We start from the raw sequence: 10,504 nt of genomic DNA on the forward strand, positions 1-10,504 counted from the left end.
CTTCACAGTTGGAAACTCTCTTGGCTGCTATGGATGTTATCTAGCTGGGTAACATCTGGAAGCCAACAGTTGTTTTCAGAAAGCATCAAGCCCAAACTACAGATATTCTATTCTATTCTATTCTATTCTATTCTATTCTATTCTATTCTATTCTATTCTATTCTATTCTATTCTATTCTACCCTACCCTACCCTACCCTACCCTACCTACCCTACCCTACCCTACCCTGCCCTACCCTACCCTCCTTGTTCCTGTTGCTGTTGCTATTTCTGTTTATATTTATATTTCTTTCTATTTTTATCCTATCCTATCCTATCCTATCCTATCCTATCCTATCCTATCCTATCCTATCCTATCCTATCCTATCCTATCCTATCCTATCCTATCCTATCCTATCCTATCCTATCCTATCATCCCATCCCATCCCATCCCATCCCATCCCATCCCATCCCATCCTATCCTATCCTATCCTATCCTGCCCTATTTCTATTTCTATTTCTATTTCTATTTCTATTTCTATTTCTATTTCTATTTCTATTTCTATTTCTATTTCTATTTCTATTTCTATTTCTATTCTGTACGGATTGTCAAAATTAATTCATGTCAGACTTTTTTTTATTGTTTTATTTGACAATATGATTAGATTAGTGACCAAGGGAATGTTGGGCATGTATGTAATAAGATTTCTATAAGGGATTTGAAAAAAAATGTATCCTTTTTTTGGTATGCTGGAACAATATAGGGATGCAACATCTAATTTCAAATGGATTCACAATTGGCTGAACTGTAGCCAATTGTAGCCAATGCATGGTCTTTAAGGTCCATATGGAGGCGGCAAATAACGGGCACCAAAGAGTTCTGCCTTTGGTCTAGCACCAGGGGTGGTATTCAGCCCGTTCTATCCGGTTCGGGCGTCCTGTTTTTGATGCTCTGCGCATGTGTGAAAGGTCCTGTGCGTGCACGGAAGGTCCTGCGCATGCATGCAAGTCCTGTGCATGTGTGGAGGTTCTGCGCATGCATGGAGATCCTGCGCATGCATGGAGGTCCTGCACATGCACGCATGCTCACATTTGCGAGCCGATAGCAAAGGTAAGTGAATACCACGCCTGTCTAGCACTGTTCTTCATATATCTTCATCTTCATAAATGATTTGGATGAACAGATTGAACGGTTGCTCATACACCTGGCAGATGACACAAAGATTGCTAACACCCTAGAAAAAGAAGGCTCAAGTGCCAAGATGATCTGGATAGTTTTGAACATTTGGTTCTATTCAACAAAACATTGTTCAGTGGTGAGAAAAGTAAGGTTCTGCACTTAGGCAGGAAAAACCAGATGCGCAGGTAGAAGATAGGCAGTAGTTGGCATAGAAGTAGTACTTTGCAAGAAGAATCTGGGGATCCTGGTAGGTCATAAATTAAGCATGAGACGGAGGTGTGTGGCACCTGTCCAAAGAGACAGTGAAGTTTGAGTCAAACTGAGTGTTAAGATTATAGGAAGTGATAGTAACATTCCATGCTGTACTTCAAACCACACCTGGAATATGGTGTCTGGTTCTATTGCCACTATACAAAAGGACACTGTGGAGCTGGCAGGAATACAGAGGAGAATGATAAACATGGCAAGCAATGGTGGGTTTCAAATTTTTTTACTACCAGTTCTGTGGGCATGGCATGGCTTGGTGGGCGTGGCTTGGTGGGCATGGCAGGGGAAGGATCAGAGGTGGGTTGCCCCCGGTTCGCACCGGTTCTATAGAACCGGTAGTAAAACTGGTGGGAGGCTCCGGCCACTGACCCTGACGTCATCAAAACGCTTCTGCGCATGTGCGGCCCCATTACAAACTGATAGTAAAGGTAAGTAGAACCCACCCCTGGGAAGGATACTGTAAAATCTCCATTCCCTCCCCAATCCAGGGGAAGATTATTGCAAAATCCTCATTTCCTCCCAATCAGCTGGGATTCGGGAGGCAGAGAATAGATGGAGGTGGGGTCAGTTAGAGGTGGTATTTACTGGTTCTCCAAACTACTCAAAATTTCCACTACCGGTTCTCCAGAACTGGTCAACAGTCAACTTCTGAAACCCACCTCTGATGGCAAAGGATATGGAGGCTAAAGGAACAGGTAAAGGACATTGGTATATTTAACAAGAGCCTTGGTAGTACAGTGGGCTAAGGCACCCTGTTATTAAGCTGGTTATTAAGACCAGCTGCCTGCAATTACTGCAGGTTCGAATCTCGCCAAGGCTCAAGGTTGACTCAGCCTTCCATCCTTTCTAAGGTAGGTAAATTGAGGACCCAGTTGTGGGGGCAATAAGCTGACTTTGTATAAATATACAAAAGGATGAAGGCTATTGCTGAGCACATTGTAAGCCGCCCTGAGTCTCCGGAGAAGGGCGGCATATAAATCAAATTAAAACAAAACAAAACATAAAGAACAGAAGGCTAAGGTGAGAGATAATAGCAGTGTTTCAATACAGGAAGTGATGTCACAGGGCAGATTGTCCTCCATAGTGCTTGAAGGTGAGACAAGAACCTGTAAGTGGAAGATTTTCAGAGAAAGATCCAGACTTGAAAGTAAGAGGAATTTCTTGTCTGTGAGAGCTATTAAAAGTAGTGAGAATTATTAAATGGCTAATAAGCAGAGAGCTATTAAGACTGTTTTGTTTGTTGTGGGTGTTTTGTCACTGGAGGTTTTCAAGTAGAAGATTGGACAGGGCTTTCTCTGAATCATATGAGGATTCTCATCCAGAGGAAGAGGCTGAAGTTGAAGGCTCAAAGGTCTTTTCCAACCCTATGATACTTATTCTATGAAGTAATATGGGAACTAATGAAACCACTTGCAGAAGGGAAGAAGATTAGATTTCATTATACATGGTGGAAAAGTCTACGTTGAAAGTATAAAGAGAGAGCAGGTAGTCAAAAGAAATAGGAAGACGTGGTGGTCTTCTCATCTGGACTATTGAATTCTCTCTCACTATCTTATTTTTCTATTTAATCATGGTTGTGTGCCTGTCTCATTCACTTTCTATCAAAAAAAAGTGCCAAACCAGGTTATTTATTTTTTTTACTTCTAGCGGAGTTTTTCTACACAATTCTTCTAATAATTTTGGTTTCCCCCCTTATTTTATCTCCATTGTTCCAATAACTCTTTTGAGGTTCAGTGAACTAAACAGTTCACCATGCTGAAGCTCAAACACTTTGGCCACCTAATGAGAAGAAAAAACTCACTGAAAAAGACCCTGATGTTGGGGAAACATTGAAAGCAAAATGAGAAGGGGATGGCAAGAAGATGAGATGGTTAGATGATATCATCAATGCAATGAACGTGGATTTGGGCAAACGGCAGGAGGACAGAAGGATTTGGCTTGCTGTGGTCCATGGGGTCACCAAAGGTCAGATCTGACTTAGCAACTGAACAATAACAGTCCACACTATTTGTATTTGTATAAGAACAATTTTATATTAAATCTATTTCCAACTAATGTGGAATTCAGATTTGGTGGCCATTAAACACTGAGAAATAGTTCGAGAGAAATCTACCTGATTTCAAGAACCCTTTCTTTGTCACTCAAGGCCAGTTTGGACCAGATTGATGTATATATACCTGAGCTTTGAAGTTAAGGGAAGCCTTATACAGTAGTAAAACAATTTATGAGTGTTATACAGATGTATTTCTGTGGCCTCTATAGAGTGGCTGACTCCCAGCTGACTGTATTGTTCTACATATTAATATTAATCCTTTGCCAAGGTACCATTCAGCTCGAAGAGCTCTGATTATGGAAGCTACATATGAAAAATAGCAATATATGGGCTTCTTTATGAGGATTAGGAGCTTGTAAAATTAGTCTTGTTGCAACTCCTGAGAACTTCAGGAAATACTTGCCTGGGAATGCCAGAGAGAGGAAAACTTAATATGGGCATTTGTAAACCTGCTTTTCTGTTTGCAAAAAGAAAAAAAAAAGTGCTTTGAGAGACAAAACTTCCTGCTAAGCCAATTTATTTCTGAGATAATAGCTGGGATGGTCTAAAAGTAATGTTCTGAAGGCAAACACAGTAATTAATTTGTCACCGGAATCTGAGGGGTCCTCTTCCACAGATAGGTGATAATGAATGTTTTGCATGTAATTAGCAGGATTAATTAGCACTTTGGTAGTAACAAATAGATTGGCTGGTACACTGCAAACACACAATGAATTGTTGAACTAACCTAGGCATTTGTCTCCTTTGACAATGTTCCAGTTTGTTTGTTCTAAAGATTACAGCTTTGTATGCAAAGAACTTTTACCTGATCCATTTGCTTCTAGAGATGTGTGGGTTGAAATCCCATTTAGGCATTTATAGTGCTAAACAAAGTAATGTTGAATTTAACCAAAGAAATGAGCAAAATTGCATTGATTTTTTTTTAAAAAAACTAGCTTTTTTGATCCAATTCTTTTAAAAAAAACCTAACAGCATGAATAAAATATAAAACATTAACAAGGGATGTATAAGCAAAATCAATACAAAAAGTATAAAGTAAAAAGAATCAATCCACTCTAATTCAGACTACTTTAGGATGCTGGTTCTATTAAAAAAACCAAGACAAACTCATAAGTTTTTGGAATACTTTTAAAGGGTTTAGAAATCATGGTAGAGCCAAGAAATGGAACAAGTGTCCCTTCATATATCAGAGAATGACATCTTCCAGTGGGCTTGAATAGCAGAGGCCATGAATTTAAAATTGAACAAACATATGTTTTTATGCATGTGTATTGTAGAAAGTTAGCACCCACCCCTCTCCTAGAAGAATGAAACCTTTTGAGAAATATCAAAAAGGCAGAATATTTCCCTGGACGAGAAATGGAGAAACATGCTCTTGGAAAGCAGCCCCCTTCTTAATAGCCCTAAGAAGATGTCAGCAGTTAAGGGATCAAGAGATAGATAGCTCTATTCATAAGCAAATACAGTCACCCAAGATCCAGCAAAGGTAGGATTAACTCTCAGCCACAATAGGAATTACTCAATACCCCTTCATTGTATTACCCTCAGAAACATCAAACAAACTTAGATCAGGACAAACTCCTAGGATTTGTACATGGCCCCATGGGGAGTCTGACAACAGCCAATAGAATACATGTTCTTGCACAGGAACAGGAAGTTCAAGTGCAAAGCCCAAGAGAAGGTATAACCCCTGCCATTCTCAACTCCATGTGGTCAGCTGCACTAGAACCATGTGCTTGGTGGTTCTGCTTCACCATTAAACCATCTTTCCAATCAGCCTCTATGTTTCCAGTGCCTTTCTCCCGGCTTGAAACTGAACCAGATGGATATTTCTTCCAACAGTATACATGAATGTTTGTGCTTTTCACAGGTAGCCATCCAGCCTTTAAACACCTCTGGCAAAAGAAACTCCAGTATCTCCAGTATTTGAAGCAACCTGTTCTGTTATTGAACAGTTTTTGCTGTTAGGAATTTGTAAGCTGATGTCCAAACAAAGTCTTATCATTTAAATCCTTTGTTTCTTCATCCTGTCTTCTCAATAGCTCGGAACAATTCTACATCTTATTTTACCACATAGTCTTTCAGTTGCTTAAAGACAACTATCATGCCTTCCCTAAGATATTCTGTTTTCCGGCTAAACATACCCAGTGCCTCCAACTATTCCTCAGAAATTTTATCTTCAAGGGTTTTAATAATATTGGTGGACATTGTAGTCTGTGTCAATGTCTTTCCTAAACTGAATTACTCAGAATTCAATATTCAGTAGAGTGGAATGATGGCTCTTTTGACCCATTGTTGGAAGAAATATCCTTCTGGGTTCAGTTCCAAGTGGGGAAAAAGATACTGGATTCATGGAAGTTGCTTGGAAAGGTTTATTGATGAACAGGATCGCATGCCTTGGAGAACATGGCTGAAAAAAGGGAAGAGATGCTGAGAGTTCCTCAGTTTTATATCCCCTCTGTCGTGGAACTTCCTGGGGCACCGGAAGAGTATTCTGATTGGTTGCTGTCAGAGATCATGGCTAGCTTTGTAGGTTGTCTGTGTGCTAAGTTTGGTTGAATCTTGTTGGGTGGTGCAATGAAGGGCAATTAAATGGCTCTGCCTGAAGGAGGTAGATCTTTGTTATGTAGAATGGACTGGCTCAGGCCTTAATGGCCCATTAATGAAGGGGGTGGGGGGCTGAGTTTCTGTCTCCCTTTTAGGGAAAATATTCTGCCCTTTTAATGTTTCCTAAAATATTTCATTTTCTAGGAGAGAGTGTGTTTTAACTTCCTACACTATGAAGTTCCCAAGATAGAACTTAACTTGAAGAAGACTTTATGTTGATGTGAAAATGGAGAATGCTATAGATTCTTAAGAATTCTGGTCTATGTACATAGGCTTGATATGCACAACTAGGAGACATAAAATGGAATTTATTTTTAAAACAAACATTGTATGGTAGAGCAATAAATCTTGATTCCAGGATGTTTGAGAAGTGAAAAAATGGAAAATTGTAATGTACATGATTAAGTTGTACAAGAATAACCATCACTTGCAAGCTTAACTTCAAGTGTGGTCATCTGTCAGGATCAATATTATCATTCAACCAAGTAAACCAGGTTAAAACCTCCATGTTAATATGTAGACCAAATACTTTAAGACAGATCATGGAAGCTTTTATTTAAAAAAACTATTGCTGGAAGTTTCTTCTACAGAGGTCCACTAAGTCCATTAACTTGAATGGATTTCTTTAGACTTCCACTTGCCATTAAATATTAATGTTGCTTTTAAATAGACAAGCTTCTTAGTTAAGCTTTCAAATCAGATAAAAATAAAAAACCACCACAATAGAGCCAAACATACATTACAGAGAAAGCATACAGCTGGAAATACTGACTGATTTCCCTGCTTAACTTTGGTCTTGATTTATTGGAATAAGGAAACTGTGATTTGAGTTGCATATTTAGGCAGTTGATTTTATTGGGAGGGGAGATGACTAATTTCCACACAGGAAAATGTCATCAAGTGGAATTGTTTTCAGATTTTTTTGCCTGATAGCAATATTTCTCCACTCGCAACTAGGGGCCTCTTCCTTCATATACACCATTTTCTTTTTAGCTGCATTTTTCAATCAGCCTTGGCCTCCAGTCATCCAACCATGGTCTGAGATGCTGCTAAACTCATTGGATTGGTTTTTGGCATGCAATGATGTATCATACAAATTTAAGAACATAAAGGGGTAACTGTTGGATCATGCCCCAAACCCATGTAGCTACCAGCTATGGGCATTTGGAAAACTTACAAGTACAGACAAGAAGTAAGAGTTCTCTTCCATCATTGGGTATTTCATGTTCAGGGGACCACATATTGTCTTCCATGCAACAGTCTAAACTGGAGCTCATCACTATGTCTGAACTGGGTCCTATTGGTTGAAAATGATATTTTATTTACTAACTTACATATCTTACATATAGGACTGGTCTCTTCTTATCAACAAAGGCTCTCTACAGTAAGAGGGTTAAAAACAATATATTTATAACAAATGAAGAAGGACATTTGCAAGAAACGTTAGGCCTGAGGAAACCTGTCCTGTTGTCGGTGGAATTTCCCTCCATGATTCCATATCTAAGACCTTCTGAAATAACCAGTTTTTAAATGGCTTTTCAGAAAGTTAAGCAGGAGGGAACTAATTTAATCCTGTGGAAAATTCTGTTTAAGAACAGTGGAACTGAAGAACTGTGACTTAGAAAATTTGTTCCTGAGGTATCTACAGAGGACAATCCATTAAGAGAAGAATATGGAAAAAGCCTCCTCCTCCTCCTCCTCCTCCTCCTCCTCCTCCTCCTCCTCCTCCTCCTCCTCCTTTCTATCTTTCTCTGTTAGTGTGTTAGTTTATATAGCACAGCCGTGAACCATGACTTACAACCATAATTTCTGGAAACATTTATCATGCTAAACCAAAACCAAACAAACCACATAACAAATGAACCCAACGGTGTGAACTTCACTCACATGGATTTATTCCAGCTCCCATTTTGAACACATACTAATTTGAATTGTGTTACTTGGCCATCACACAAGAGGAACATTCCATGGTCCATATCAATTGAATGTGCTCCCTTACGCTGGCCTCATGACTAGAGAATTGGACAGAATGATTTATCAGTAGAATAAATCAATTTTTTTTTAAAAAAATCACTAAGAAAGAGAAAAGCGAAAGTACCTTGTAACTTACTGTATTTTTCGGTGTATAAGACATACTCCCCCCCCAAAAAAGTGGGTGGAAATGTCTGTGAGTCTTATAGAGCAAATGTTGCCGAAGCACTGCCCACCCACCAGCCCCCATCCTTCGGCTTCTGCCTCCCAGCAATTTGCCTCCTTGCAGCAAACAGCAAACAGCCTGGTCAACTTCAGCACAGCCTAATTTAGCATGAGCAGCTGATTGGCGGTTGGATTGGCCTCCCAGAATACCACCTATCAGCTGTTCCAGGCTGCAAGAATTGCTGTTGCCATTGTCGCCCATCACTTCCGCCTATCGCCACCTCTGGACATCCAATTTTCAGCTTCCATACACCCCATTTTTGGCCTTTGCATGCCCCACTTTCAGCCTGTTCCAGGTGGCAGGGAATGGGCTGAAAACGAGATGCATGAAGGCTACGCGTGGAGGCCAAAAATGGGACATGTGGAGGCAGAGATTGGTGGCGACGGTGATGGGTGGTGACGGTAGCAATAGGCAGCATTGATCCCCGCAGCCTGGAACAGCTGATTCCAGGAAGCTGATCCAACTGCCAATCAGCTGCTCGTGCTAAATTTGGCTGTGCTGAAGCTGACCAGGCTGTTTGCTTCAAGGAGGCAAATTGCTGGGAGGCAGAGGCACCCTTTTTTTTCTTGTTTTCTTGTTTTTCTCCCCAAAAGCTAGGTGTGTCTTATAGTCTGAAAAATACAGTATATCATTTTGCTTTACCCTGCCTACATAGAGTCAACACAACACAGACAGTTGTTTGCAACTGAAATCTCTTGTTCCTTGTTAAGTATGTTGGCTGATACTTGCCAATAGAACAGTCTAAAACGTTAATCTGCTCTCTCACTCTATAGATCTCATTTAGAAATAGCCTGAGTTTATCAGAGACTTTTTAGTACTCCAATAGTATAAGAAAATAAACCAGCCAGAGCCAGCTGTGTGAGCCTGGATAATAGATCTTTCATACACTGATTGACAATTTCCAGCCATCAAGGGAAAGTGAGGTTTGTGCTTTATTAGGTAAAAATGGAGTAGTTTTGTTATGTTAGTGGGATACTTTCCAAAACTAAAATGTCCTTGAATTTTTGTGACCCAGGGGTGATGGTAATTTGTAAAACTGTCCTGCCATGCAATCTACTTTTTGTGTGCTTTTGGAAATAACAACAAAGCAGTCAGTGCAGGGAGTGAACTTGCAAGTTACTAGGAAGATGAATGCCTCCTAAAACAGAATTGTTGGATAGGAATCTTAGCCAAAGGATGGGAAAGCAGATAATGCTGAAATTAGACATTTTTTTGGGCTAGTCCAAAGTCAGCTGCATCTCTCCTCAACCCAACTTCTCATCTCCAGGGTTTTGGACAAGCTTAATATAGTGAATTGTGCTTGTTCTTTAACTGGTGACCTGATGCTCTGTCCACAGCCAAGATTGCACTACAGAGAGTCTCCTATGATTTCTAAAATGGACAGAGAAACTGATTCAGATGCAGGTTTTTGCACTCCATAAACATCTTTATGCTGAGAAGGGAAACCAGACCAAGAGAGGATGAGTTGGCAATTATATCACAACTATATTGCAAATGGGACCTTCTTGCAATCAATTTACTCTTCTTCGTACCTTGTTTAATGAAGAACTCTGAAAAGAGAAGTTCTGGAGATGACTATTTGACTTGAAATGCTGTTTTGCCTGAGACCTAAAGTAGAATTTGATATCCACATGTACTAGGAGGCTGGAATTCTGCCACTATAGGTAGTCCTTATTAATAACAGTAATTGGGACTGAAATTTCTGTTGCTAATCAATGTGGTCATAAAGCACACCAGGACATGACCACATTTAGTTACGGCAATTCCTGCACTCCCTGTTGTGGTCATTAAGGAAGTCAGATGGCTCACAAGCAGACTGGCAGAAATTGGCTGCTGCTAGATTGAGAAGGGTGTGTGCAGATGGTCCACAAGGTGAATGCTGCTTTTATGGTTGCAAGCAATTAATTGGAGTGACTTGTGACTTCCCTGTTGGCTTCTCCATTGACTTTGCTTATAGGAAGCCAGCAAGGAAGATTACAAATGGTGAATATGTAACTGTAGGATACAACAACTGTCATAAGTATGCAGATTCCAGATTGCAAACCTATGACTGCTGGGAATGGCTGGAACTTTGAGGATGCATCATAAATCTTCCTTCCTTCCTTCCTTCCTTCCTTCCTTCCTTCCTTCCTTCCTTCCTTCCTTCCTTCCTTCCTTCCTTCCTTCCTCCATCCCCTCCCCTCCCCTCCCCTCCCCTTTCTTTCTCCCTCTATCCCTGGTCA

At 40.2% G+C, this 10,504-nt stretch overlaps 1 long non-coding RNA gene across 1 annotated transcript; it reads left to right on the plus strand.

The window, feature by feature from the left end:
* The first annotated feature begins 1,889 nt into the window (after nt 1-1,889).
* Nucleotides 1,890-8,155, plus strand: LOC148114378 (uncharacterized). The gene is made up of 2 exons (XR_015734350.1): nt 1,890-2,572; nt 2,689-8,155. It is a non-coding gene; the product is annotated as an uncharacterized LOC148114378 (long non-coding RNA).
* Nucleotides 8,156-10,504: the final 2,349 nt, after the last annotated feature.

The sequence above is a fragment of the Pantherophis guttatus genome, chromosome 4 (genome assembly GCF_059756535.1).
Source record: "Pantherophis guttatus breed Tessera chromosome 4, ASM5975653v1, whole genome shotgun sequence".
In the NCBI taxonomy this organism is placed as follows: Eukaryota; Metazoa; Chordata; class Lepidosauria; order Squamata; family Colubridae; genus Pantherophis; species Pantherophis guttatus.